Source organism: Molothrus aeneus, chromosome 8, assembly GCF_037042795.1.
Source record: "Molothrus aeneus isolate 106 chromosome 8, BPBGC_Maene_1.0, whole genome shotgun sequence".
Classification (NCBI taxonomy): Eukaryota; Metazoa; Chordata; class Aves; order Passeriformes; family Icteridae; genus Molothrus; species Molothrus aeneus.
This window is the reverse complement of record NC_089653.1, coordinates 19,569,706-19,582,818: the sequence shown is the minus strand read 5'-3', so window position 1 is coordinate 19,582,818 and position 13,113 is coordinate 19,569,706. Positions and strand designations below refer to the sequence as shown.

Sequence of the window (13,113 nt, the reverse complement as noted above, 5' to 3'; positions counted from 1 at the left end):
ATCCTTGTTTCTGTAAATAATATATATCCTCTTCCATTCTATACTGCATTCTACACATATATTATATAAAAATACCAATTATAGATAATATTTTTCCCCTCAAATTATCAAAGCCACTTACATCAACATATACAGCTCACCTAAACAATAACCTCAAGTCTTCAAATAGTTTTATAGAGTCTCATCTCTCAATTTCCATGAAATTAAAAGACAAATGAAAACAACGAAAACAAACTGTAAGAAGCCTCCAGTGACTCCTACTAAAACTGTTACCAACAGATTTTGTTTCTTACAGTTGAAAACTGGCAAGAATGCAAATCAAATTGTATCACACATGTCAAACAGCTTCACAATTATGCAATTAACTTGCACTGCAAATTAAAAACAAGACTTGCTACTAGCTCTTAAGTCAAAACAAATTTAAAACGTCAATAAGCTCAGCAAAAGCAATCCTCAACAAAATCTACTCATGACTGTTATGATGGCAGAACCAGAAAACAAACAGGCTTGAAGGGAGATAGAAAAGTAGCAACCAAATTGCCTCATCTTTTACAAGACAAATTAAGGATATTCACAATGTCTTAGGGAGCTAACTACTCTATTTCAATCGATTTTCAACAGGAGTTCTCTTTGCCGCTCTCTCAAGAATAAAACCTTTAAATTGGTAACACAATGTTGGGTGGACTCCATTTCATTTGAACTGCATGGGACTTATTCATGGGAACTGCCACTTTGTCAGCCCATTGAGACAGTCAGCTTTGCCTGAGAAAACCTAACACAGACACCTGTGCATTCAAAATTGTAAAACAGAGAATGTTTCTTCTGGATAAACAAAGAGAAAATTGGGGGCAGACCAAGATACCAAGCTTCACATCCTCCTATGATCTTTTTTGACATCAATTTAACATATATATGTATACAGAGAGTCAAGGTCTGTGCAGCAACATGTTCCATGTGATCCTGTCCATCTAATCATATGACTAAAGTCACTGTGGAATTTGGTCTACTGAGTTAGATAAAAAACCTTCCATAAGAAAAAGCAAAAATAAAGGCTCTTTAGGTATTTTAGATGTTTTTAACAGTTCACATTAACAAATGAGAGTCCCTGCATGTAATATTTCACTGAAAGCATCATCTTGAAATTCTAATACTTTTTATCCACTATACTAATGGTAACAATTAAAAACTGATACATTTAGTTGATTCTTCATGTGAATAATGTGCTAGTTTTGAGGAGAGACAAACTCAGGATTCTAGCCAGAACCTATTCTCAAGTGAGCAATCAACCCATAACTTGGCATCATCTGCCAGTTCTGCAGTGACATTAGCTTAGGAAGTTGACTGGTTGTTTGTCCAACCTTAGTTCCATGACTGCATGAAACTAAAGAAGTTTGTATAAATGGTGTCAGCATGTGACATTATCATAAGGGAGTTTTCTAAAGAAAAGATGCATAAAACAATTCTCAAGTATGCAAAATAAGCTTGATATTGTTTTTGCAATTACAAAATCCTGGCCTTCAGACTCTGCCTGCATGTAAACAGCATATTCTTGATTCATGTGCATTTAATTAGAATGAACACAAAAACAACCAAAATCTGAGAGACCATGTTTACCATCCCTGCATCTTGAACTTCCTCTTGTAGTACTTGGAAGTCTGGATTTAGTGCAGTGCTAATGAGATCATGTAGCTCATTCTCACATTTTGAACTTGCCCAGTCTCATCAACTAGGCATGATTGTGAACTACTTGGCTATAAAATTCTGAAGGAAGAAAATGTTGGTGAGAAATGTAGCTAATACTTCAGGACATTACATGCTTTTGAGTCTAAAATGCATACCATTACAGGAAAAGCCCTTCTAGAAATCAAGATGCTTGAATACAACAAAATAATACCTGTTTTGTTCCTTAAATATATAATAGCACTTAATGAAAACATCTAACAAATGTACAAATTGGATCATTGTATTAAAAATCCTGTTTTGTATACAGAGAAACAGATCTTAATTTCCTCCTCACAAAGAATCACAATCTTACTAAAATCACTAAACTCCCCTGCAGGGATATCTATACTTACATGGCAGGTTAACTCTATGTTATATCTTTAGGCCTGGATTGTATAAACATTACTATCTTGCTTCACTATGCATGCCCAGAGTCCATGCAAGCCTACAGTGCTTATTAAAATTGTGACTATCAGTTTTCATCAAGCTTTAATCTGGAAATTCATGCAGGAATGTACAGATATATGTAACAGTCACCCCCTTATATTGTAAAAAGGTGTGTAAGTCAGCAGAGAGAATGCATCATTCTTTACTTCTGTTTCATACCTCACTGCTATTTCTAATCTATGTTGCAAGAGTTCCAAATTCTATAGTGACTGTCAAACACAAAGAGATTTATCACAGATATAACAGCTCCTCTTCAGATTACCAGCTGACTTTTCACTGTATCAACACACTTGAAAAAGCACAAACATACCCCAAACATTTTTACTTGCAAAATTTTTCACATTTTGTAATGAACTGAGCTCCCATAAATGTTAAATACATTTCAAGAATGGTTTTCCAAAGCAAATGACAAACTATGCTAAAGATATCCAATTTCTGACCTTTCTACATTACTACAATCTGTATGCATTTTACTGAGTTTTTTTAGATGTGACTATTTTCTTCAGTGCTGTAATAACTTTAGGTTCTAGAGACATGAAGCTAGAAGGTTTTACCTATCAATTTATATGGCAAATCTCACTCCATTCCCTAATCTAATATCCTTGGGAAGCTTTTAAGAGGAAAAGGCATAATACTCTTAAAATTATTTCCCTTTATCACAAATGCATAGATGGGAATATGAAATTTTGACAAGGAATTTGGCTTATGAGAACTTGTTGATACATGTAACACATAGTCTGCTCCTATCATCATCATGCTGTCTATTTAATAATTCACACTTAAATACAAGACCTCAGTTGTCACAGCTCAGTAGGAATAAAATTAAGGAGATTTACATTTTTCCTGCTGAGAAATATGGAATTCTGTCTAATGTTTTATCCTGTGTCTTTTAAACTTGTCAGAAACAGTGGTGCCATCATAACCCTCTATCAGTCAGGAACTAAAATATGTATTTGAGGGCTGTGTCTTCCATTATGCATCAACTTACCAAATTCCTGACAGAAACCATTGTTACAAAATATGTCTAAAACAGAATTTCAAACATAGAATAGCAATTCACAGTTTTACCTGATATATTTAAAATCTATTGTACAATTTTCTTCATTGCATTTGTTTTTCTTAACATTTGTACCAGTGAACCATTTGTACTTTTACCCTGCCTTTTTCTTTATATATCAGTTAATAGTACAAAAAACTCAAGAACAGTTGAAAACTTAAGATGAGGTACTAAAACTGGTTTCTTATAATCCTATTTTATGTTAATGTCCCTCAGTCAATAAGGAAATGCTAATGAATTTCAGTAGAGAGACTCAAAAATACTCCTGAAAAGTAATGCTTTTGGTGCAATTAATGTGGTGCTAACAAAACCACTTAACAAAGATAGCCTTAACAAAGAGAAATGGAAATTGTACTGGTTTGTTGAAGATAGATTGCATCCAGTCACTTTTTTAAAGATGGAAAAATAACTCTATAGTTTGTCTAGATTTTAGGAACACCTGTCCAAATCTTTACATACAATTTTTACTCAGTACAAAGTCAATTTTACTATGTTTGTTAGAGCAAACACCCTTGCTATGAACATGACCTCTCAATGGTGTTATTTTCCAAACCACCGTCACTGATGTACACAGGAGCCAATTTAAATGGCACTTAGTGGCCAAAGAATTAAACTTGTAACTGTGGGAAACAGTAAAGGTAAGTGGAGCCTCCATAACTGAAAACTTTCAAAACCAAACTGGATAAGGTCATGAGCAATCTCATCTGTTGATCCCACTTTCAGTAGGGGAGATGGAATAGATGAGCTCCAGAGATCCTTTCCAAGCTCAGTGATTCAGGGGTGCTGTGAAATACTAATCAGAATTACTCAACAGGTCAGGAATATGTTCATTTCACGCAGTTTTAGGCTACCTGCAAACAGAAAGTGTATAAGGTGTAAGTCCCCCCAGCTGAGTCTGAGCTGTATCAGAGGTGAATGCCATGGTGAGCACTGGGCTCTGGTCTCACACCATGACTTTGGTCTCTCCTGAGACCTGGGGTTACCTGGGACACACCCAAGCCTGCACTGCCTCTGTCACCTCCTTGTCTACATTACCCATTGGGATCCACCGTGCTGAGCATCATAATGTCAGCTAAACAAAACCCACTGGGTTCTCCTAAAGATCAGTACAGATTGGTATCAGATTGCACTGCAGCTTTGTGTCCATTCCCATTTGCTCCATGACATGTCTAAAAATTTCAATTATGAAAAAGCTACTAATTTAAGGACAAAACTACCATTATAGTAAGCTTATAGTAAGCTTCCTGGAATAGTGCATAACAGCAAAATACACAGTCCTGTTAAACTGGGTGAATGGCTGCTTTGCATGGCCCAACTTCCCCCTTTTTTCCCTTCATTCAAGTTTTTTCTATTTCTCATGTCCCTTCTGCATTGCCCTTCTTCTGTGGGTTGCTCCATTTCTTAGAGGCACTACATTTTAACTCAAAATCTGATGAACAAATGTAGCTTCCTGAGAAATAATTGTGTTTTCAAAATAGTATAGCTTTGGGGTAGAGATGTTGTTCCATGTTATTTATGTAACAGGAGTCTAAATTCTTCTTGAAGAGGAAAACTCTATAACCTCAAATTGCAGAAGATGTCCTTTCACAGTACAGAATTCTACCCAATCAACTAAGTTTTATATTCGGGTCACTACTTGACTTTAGAACACCTAAAACCCAACTGTCCTAGAGGAGACTGCCATTCCAGAAGTGGGTAATTCAGGCTGGAAATGGACTCTCTGTAGTGTGTGGCTCAGGATGAGAATGAGGGTAGCCAAATTTAGGGTCCAGGCTATATATTATCACAATCCAGCTCTAGGGAAATCTGGGCACAACTCCATGGACTCAAGCTTTAATTAGGTCTCTTTTCTGCTTTTCTAAAAGCACCAAGGAAATCCTACACCTTGGGAATTCTGGGGCAACTGCCAGCTAGCACTGCCCAGTAAAAGAGCTCTCTTGAGCAAAACAGCCACAGAGGTGTGTGCCCTTTGGTCTTCTGTGCACAAAGGAAGAGCCTGTGTATTTTGGGGCAGAGAGGGCCAAGGGAAGACAGAGGATGTAAAATTCTTGCCTCTACAAGAAAATAAATCAGAAGAAAATCTATAGGTTGACTGCAGTATTTAGTAAAGGAGTAAGACAAAAGCTGTAAGAAAGAAAATAATTTGTTTTTTGAAAGGGAAAAGCAGATCCATTCTTTGAACTAACTAACCCCATTAATAACAGAAGTGAGCAGATATATCAGCATAATCTAGTCACACAAGCTCCAGGGCAAGCTGGGTCCCATTTACTGAAACACCTGACAGTATTTTTATTGGTATTTAACAAAACTGGCTAGATTACATTTAGGGCAAATATATCCAAATATATCCATTTAGCTAATACCTTCAGCTGCAGTGGAAACATACCCTTTTGAGAGTCCATCTGCTCTAAAAAATCTACAATATAAACTGTGTTAAGGAAAGGATGCATTACTGAGCCTGTTTTACATAAAGACTAAAATATTTCTAGCTGTTTCCTAATAATTTTTGATGTCAGCAACACAGGAAGACATGACTGCCTAGGAATTAAACCTCCAACTCCCAAATTCCAATACAATGTGTTAATCACAACATTAGTCTTCATCTGAATGTTAATTTGACATGCATTTAAACCAGACAGCTAATCTCTGAGGTGAGATATTTTATTTTAAAAAAATAGCCATACTGAACATTTAGCCTACATTTTGGCTCATACTGCTATTGATACCAGCTCCTGAAAATAGTCCAGATATTGGCAGATAGTTTTAGAACAGAATTGGTAAAAAATTAAGAGTAAAGTCTCAAATTTTCAGCATATGGAGGCAAGTAAAACATTTTGCAAGATGCAATATTTGAAGATAAAAAGCTGGATTCTTCAGAACTTCATGCCTTATATAGTGTATTTATAGATACAAAATTTTATATGCTTGCAAGTGAAACAGAACTTTTTTTTTTAATTGCATTTTTGAATTTGGTTTTAAGCAAGAGCAAATGATCACTTAAGATGGCTAAGATTCAGACCCATCAACTCATCTTTTTCATATAAACAAACATCTCATGAACATGAATATTGCTGTTTACACAGCTTAATCCCACACAATACCATCATTACTTCCTGAAACAAGTTATTTTTATGTCTCTATTATGTATTTAAATGTACTTTTACCTTGGCTGTGATGAAGAGGTTGTTTGTTAATACACATCTAGAGCTGATATAGTGTTTTACAGCTATAAATGACTTACTAAAAAGGAAATAAAAATGCACAGTTATGCTCATTTACAAAGCAGCAGTTAATATTAATAATCACTGAAACAGAAATTCTGTCTCGTTTTATGTTTGTAATTAACTGAAAGAATTTTTCGTTGGAAATAGAAGAATACTATGTTACAAATTCACTCTACAGTGAGGTTTAAATATAATATCTCCATCATTGCAGTGTTTGCAGTGTGGTTAGAAATGTGCTTGTAAACTATTCCCATTCCACACACACACGAGTACCACAATCTCCCAATAACCAGGGGTGAAGACATCAAATAAAGGATACCACCAGTGCCCTCAGTGCATTGATAACTGGGAGAACAAACTGTCACTCCTTCTAACTCCTGTGATTCTTATCTGAGAAAATTCCAGTGCATTATCTAACACAAGTGTGCTGGAAGCCTGTGGACTATTCAGAATCAAAGTGGTCCTCTGGTCTACTGCTCTGCTGCACTTCTCAGTCCTAAAGCCACAAAGATGCCATTATAGTCCCAGAGGTGTTTTGTTATGTTTGTTTAGGTTGTGATCACTGCACAAGCAGAAATTGCTCATTTGAGACTGCCAAATTTGTGTTCCTTTTCTAGTCCCTTCCTCAGACTTCCCAAACCCAGGATAGTTAGACACTGTAAGTATCTTCTATTCTGTCTAAAGTACTTCCAATACTTCATAAGCTCTCAAGCAAACTCTCTACTTCACAATGGAGTCAGGGACTCACTTCACTAGCATGTGAGCAGAGGTCAAGAAAGAATAAAGAATAAAGTTTTCACACAATATTCAAACATTGTTATGTAAAGAAAACTACTCACATGAGGAAGACTAGACTGGTTACATCCCTATGGACTCTGTGTCAACAAAAATAACAGTACTCTTTTTTCTCTCTATTCCCAAAACAGCGCTCAGAGTAAACCTGCAAAACTCAGTAGATTCCAGCAAAAAATTCAGTTCCACCAGACTAATGCCAAATATGATATTTCAGATCTCATTTCTCTAAAAAAGGAATGCATTGTGTTAGACAGGAGTAGGCACAAACATAAGATATTCAGTCAAAACATCCAAAAGGCTCCTGCACAGGAAAATTGATACTCTAGCAGAGAAAGTTGAGGATTATGTAATGCACACAACTGTATAAGTAGCCTGTTTTCTCCAGTGAGAGGAATGAAACAGAGTACCTGCTGACCTAAATACAAACTTTTGTCCAAGACAAACATAAATTCTTATTTTTCAACTCTTGAGCAACTTCAATGGGATACACAAATACGTACCTTGAATATCTTTTATGTGCAGATTTCCTTCTCAGTCCGAGTAAGAAATATTCATCTCCCACACCATGTGACCTATGAAATGCGTTCAAAAGCACTAAGGTTATCTATAAAATACTGTGTTCCTCCTTCCTGAAAAATGTTTTGTTATTCAGATGGTCTCTATGGCTTCTTAGAGCTTAAGTCTCAAATGCTTCTTAAGTCCTCCTGCTAAATAACTGTACTGGGCCTGGCTAGGACAGAATTAACTTTCTTCCCGGCAGCTCATATGGTCTTTTAGTTACCTGCCCAAAACAGAGCTGACAGCACACTAAGGTTCAGCCGATTGCTGGGCAGTGCTTGGTCAGCACACAGCCCTTGTCTCTTTCTCACAGTGAAGGTGTGGGAGAGGATACAACCAGATGATCTGAACTGAGCAGGGAGATATTTCATGCCATGTAACACCACACTCAGTCATGATAAGGAATAACAGGGGCCTTAGGGATGTTAGCTGTCATTTCCTTGGAACTGAATGTTCATCAGTCCTCTTGCAGGATGTGGACAGTAACTTTTTGCCGCACTTGCTTTCTTTCCTTCCTCTCGTCTTTCATCTATCCTTCACTTTATAAACTTTAAAACTTTTTTTTTACCTCAACCCCCAAATTTGCTTATTTTTTCTCTTCCCTCATCTCATAGGGGCTTGAGGTGAGTGAGTGAGCAATTTGTGGTGCTCAGCTGCCCACTTAATCCACAAAAACAACATAATAAACAAAAGGAATGATTTCCCACCTTTCTGTTGTGCTGCCTGGTGATGTATGAGTAGGTACTGGGTGTTTATGCACTCTTGTGACTAAGCCTGTATTTGTGTTACAAGCAGATATAGGCTGTCCCATTTCTCCATGGCCAGATGCAGATGGGCATGGTATGACATGACCAACATCTCTGAGGGATGCAAAGAATGCAGGAGTGGGCTGGGTGCCAGGTGAAGTCCTTACCTAGGCAGCATCCAGTTCAGTCTCTAGTTTGCCTATAGGTCAATTAGCATAATGAGAATAATTTTGTGTAATGCTATACATTGATTATGAGTTGTCAACATAAATGCTGCCAATGGACTTGCCCCAAACTAAACACAAAAATTCTACCAAAACACAGCTATGAACTACACATGCTTCTCACCCAGGGGAGAGGATGTGTGAAAAGATTGTGACAGATGTTAGGGACATTGTTTACATTGCAGGAAGATGTTTCATTTCTACGGTAATAAATACTTTACAAGAAGCCATACAGATTTATGGCATAATCTCAGATATTTATATCAAGTTATTAAATATTTTTAAGACTGGGAATATACTAGATACAAATGATAGCATTTTTGGGTGTCATCCCACTAAATACTTGTTGCTTTTACTGCAATTCATAGAAAGGTACCATTTGTATTACTGAATATTCTTAATGTCCTCTCACTGAGCACTAAAATGCTGTATTACATCAAAAATAAAAACACTTTGCATTAAATTTTCATACATAAATTTTATGGGTAAAATAGAAATCCAATGTAGAGTCTAAGTTAGAAGTCACTGCAAGCAATTTTCCCTACTGACTTTAGGGGATTTGAACCTGTGGCTTTTGACTCTTAAAATAAACACTGCATTACTGTCACATATGAAAAACATTATGAATAGTGAAGAACTAGTTTAATCTACTTCTTGGAGCACACTGAGAATCTCCTAAAGGGGCTTAAAGATGACTGCACCTCTGAAGTAAAGCTCTATCTTGCATACCACTGAAATATTGTAAAAAGATGGCTTAAAGAATGTGGTTATTAACAGGGATATTTATTGATCATAACAAAATATTTCTTTTGTGTCAGTGGTCTGAAAAAAATTGCCACAATGAAGAGAAGGAGCCTTAAAGATAGGAATCCTGACTTCTTATGGCTCCTAAGCATATGCTAGTTTTATTTACACAACATACACCCCTGTGTTACTTTAGGGAAGCTGGGCATACAATTCCACACAATATTTATTTCCTCTAACATTTTAAAAATAAATATGAGCCATTCAATCGAGTCTGATTTTCTTCTTTCTGAAAGAATTCTGGAATGCTGATCTTGGACCATTCTGCACCTTAGCTGGTTTGTTTTTATTAATGGTTAAAACAACACATCTTTTCTAGGTTTATTTTTAAATAGCATAAAAATATAAATGGAGAAGGATTTAATACCGAACAAACAAGGAACAGTATTTTTACAGAAAACTTCATGGCTAAGCAGATGTCTAACCTACTTTGAGACCAACATGTTATGCAAATACAGTACACAGCTCTCTCTTGTATCCCAGGGCTATCTTTTGCAGACCAGCTGTTGCTTTACTTTCCACATACTTTTTCAATACTACTCATCGAAAAAGAACATAAAAGACCATTTAAAACTTAAGTAGTCAGGTATTTTACAAGGGACCCTATCATGCCTTTATAAAGTGCTGACAAACCACACTAGATGTGTTGTACTTTGAAAATGTCTCATCTGATTAATGTCATCCTGCTGTCTTTTTGTTATAGATGTCTCTGTTCTGCTTTTTCTGAAATAGCAATCTGAATTCTGGAGAATTTCAGGTAATTGTGCGAAGAACTCTCTGCCAGGACTGTGTGCAATTAAACTTCCAAAAGTTACAGCAAAGACTGCAGAACCTTTACTGTAATAATTATCAAGTAAAAAAAGGCCAATTATCTAATCTGAGTTGCACTAAAAATATTTTCTCCTGTAGCTCAACAGATTATTTTGATTAAAGCATCCTTCTTAATTTTCTATTGTAAAGAGTGATCTACAAAAATCGTCACTATTTTCAAATGTTAAAAAAATTTAAATAACTTAATAGTAGTCTGAATTACTCTGGTTTTTATTACCTCATTTGCTAATATACAGTAATTTGATTTTCTTTTAATCAGCTAGAATGAATAACCTGCTTTTGAACAGGACTTACTTTATCTCAAATGTTTCCATTTAGTTCATGAAAGATAATATCAAGAGATGGCTTAATTACTGTCTGGAAGTGCCACCTTAGCTTTTCTTTTACTAAGCTGTGCCCCCAGTCATCCATGACAAAGCATGTATGCCAAGAACTCTATCTTTCTTTTAGGTTTTCTCTATAGAACTTTCAAGATTTCTGCATCCTTCTTGATGTGCAATTGCCAGAATCAAGTTCATAATGAGTGATGATCACAGCATTAAAAACCACTGAATCAATTTAATTCAACAACTGTTTGCTATTCCCCTTGCCCATTCATCTAAGACTACCTTCATTCTTTTGTGTCCCCTTGACACTGGCAGCTGATTATACCATGACCCTTCAAAACTCCTTTAGAAGTCTGTGCTTTGTGAGGGACGAATGAGGCACTCTGGAAACAGAACCTACAAATAGTTTCTACATAGTGATTTCTCTTTGCTATTTTTCCTATTCTTCTATTTTATTATCTTAGATCTTAGCTCTGGAATATGCACATGGAAGTGTATAAGACTTCTATTTGAACTCGTCTGATGTCAGGGAGCTTAATTACATTTATATGGAATATATCAATTTTAGAATTACTCCCTTGTGATATTTTCTGCTGTTTCCCTCATGAACAGCTGAACACTGCAGACTTATTTCTGCAGTTTTAAGTGTGGAAGGACATGAAAGCTTAGCCTTCCCCATTTTCATTGTTTTGCTTCCACCTCCCTTATGATGCTTTTTGGATTCATAATTAAGCTGACTCTAACATTTGAATCAAATGTCTGTTGTAGAGAAATCACGATTACATTATTGTAAGAAAAGTCCCACATTATGTTTCCATTTCAATTCTACCGAAGTACTGCTCATTACTCAAGGGTCTGTGTCATCTTGTTAAACTAATTTTTTCAAGAGTTTCTCCTCTCCCTGCTCCCTGTTCTTTTTTTCTGGCTGCATTGAACACAAAACTAACAAACTTCTGGTAGCAGCAATTTATACCAGGTGAAGTTGGCACTTAGAAACAGTGAGATCATGGCTTGAATTGCAGTGCAGTGGATACTGAACAGGTGTTTTTATGCAAGGACACCTTGGACATAGGCCTGGAAAACATACACAGAGACCTTCCAGTCTTCTGTCTTGCAATTTCAAAGACAAACGTTTTGAAATTGCACCAGGAAGTTCATCTACATAAAATTAAAAATAATCAAGCCATTTCTCTGGGATTAGGTGACCGATTCCACTCACTAAACTTTTAGTCTGATGAGTCTTTACATAGCACAATTCTGGAAATAATTAAAGGTAAAAGAATTATGTAATTTTAGTGGAAGTGAAAAAAGAGCAGTTAAGGTTTTCTAAATTTAAATAAAATTTATTGGGTTTTAACCATCTGATTTTAAATGAAAGACCCTTTTTCTTGCTTTGTGCAAATTCACAGATTTAAATTTAGAACTTCTGCAATAAGTAAAAGGGATTAAAATTGTGGGCCCTTAAATTAGCAGGAATGCTTGCTAGTGCCTTCAGTGAAAACAGAGGCAGAAATAGACCAAGGTATTTTCTAGGTGAATAATGATACAGCTTTAAATGTGTGCAATATTTCAACATTTTCAGTGTTAAAAAAATGAATTGTCTTTTCATTTTATATTGTAGAGATTGGAGAATGCATCTCAAGTAGTATTTAGAAATGGTTTTCCTTCCTACATCTTAAGGAAGAAAATAAAATCATACTCAAAACATTTTCAATAGTGGCAAAAAATCTAGCACTAGAAAGTTGATCTGACTTTTTGGCTAGTTTCCATATAAAAAAAGTTTTCTTACATAGAAGATACTTCATTTGGTTAAAGGATGAAACATATCTTAGTGGATACCATGTACAACAGAGCAGGAGCTATGCTAGTGAGAACCCATTGAAACATAGTTTTTCTAGTAAAAAGTGATCTTTGCTAGCTCAATGAACTATTTTACATGCTATAATCTATGCTAAGCAGGGTTTGTCTTGCAGGGCAGATAGTGACCTGAATTCCAAGAAGAATATTTAGAATTTCATACCAGAACTTGAACTCTAGATTCTTCTCAACAATCCTTCTGTGATTTCTTTTCAGCATACACAGGTTTCTTCTTATTCCAAAATTTATCTTCTACTTGGATTTTGATCAGTTCCTTGTGTTTGTGAAACAAGAAGGAACATGCAAAGAAAAGAAAAAAAGACAATGAAAAAACACCTCTGAATAGGAAGCCTTGCTAACTCAGAAGTGTTGCAGAGAAAAGCACAAGCATGAGACCCAAGAAACAAATGATGTAAGCATATGCTTACATAGACAGCAACTCCAGCCCCCACTCCCCTTTCCCCCCCTCCAATCAAAATATTCAGCATCTACTTGCTTACAGGAATACAACTCTGAAGAAGA

At 35.9% G+C, this 13,113-nt stretch overlaps 1 protein-coding gene across 1 annotated transcript in view; it reads right to left on the bottom strand.

Moving 5' to 3' along the window:
* The window catches only part of PCGF5 (polycomb group ring finger 5), a 46,407-nt gene extending 33,557 nt beyond the window's left edge, over positions 1-12,850 (bottom strand). Inside the window, exons 1-2 of the mRNA XM_066554813.1 lie at positions 12,755-12,850; positions 7,746-7,817 (exon numbers count right to left, since the gene is read on the bottom strand). The gene's annotated coding sequence lies outside the window, so the exon portion shown is untranslated. The remainder of the gene's footprint in view (positions 1-7,745; positions 7,818-12,754) is intronic.
* Between the last annotated feature and the right edge of the window lie 263 nt (positions 12,851-13,113).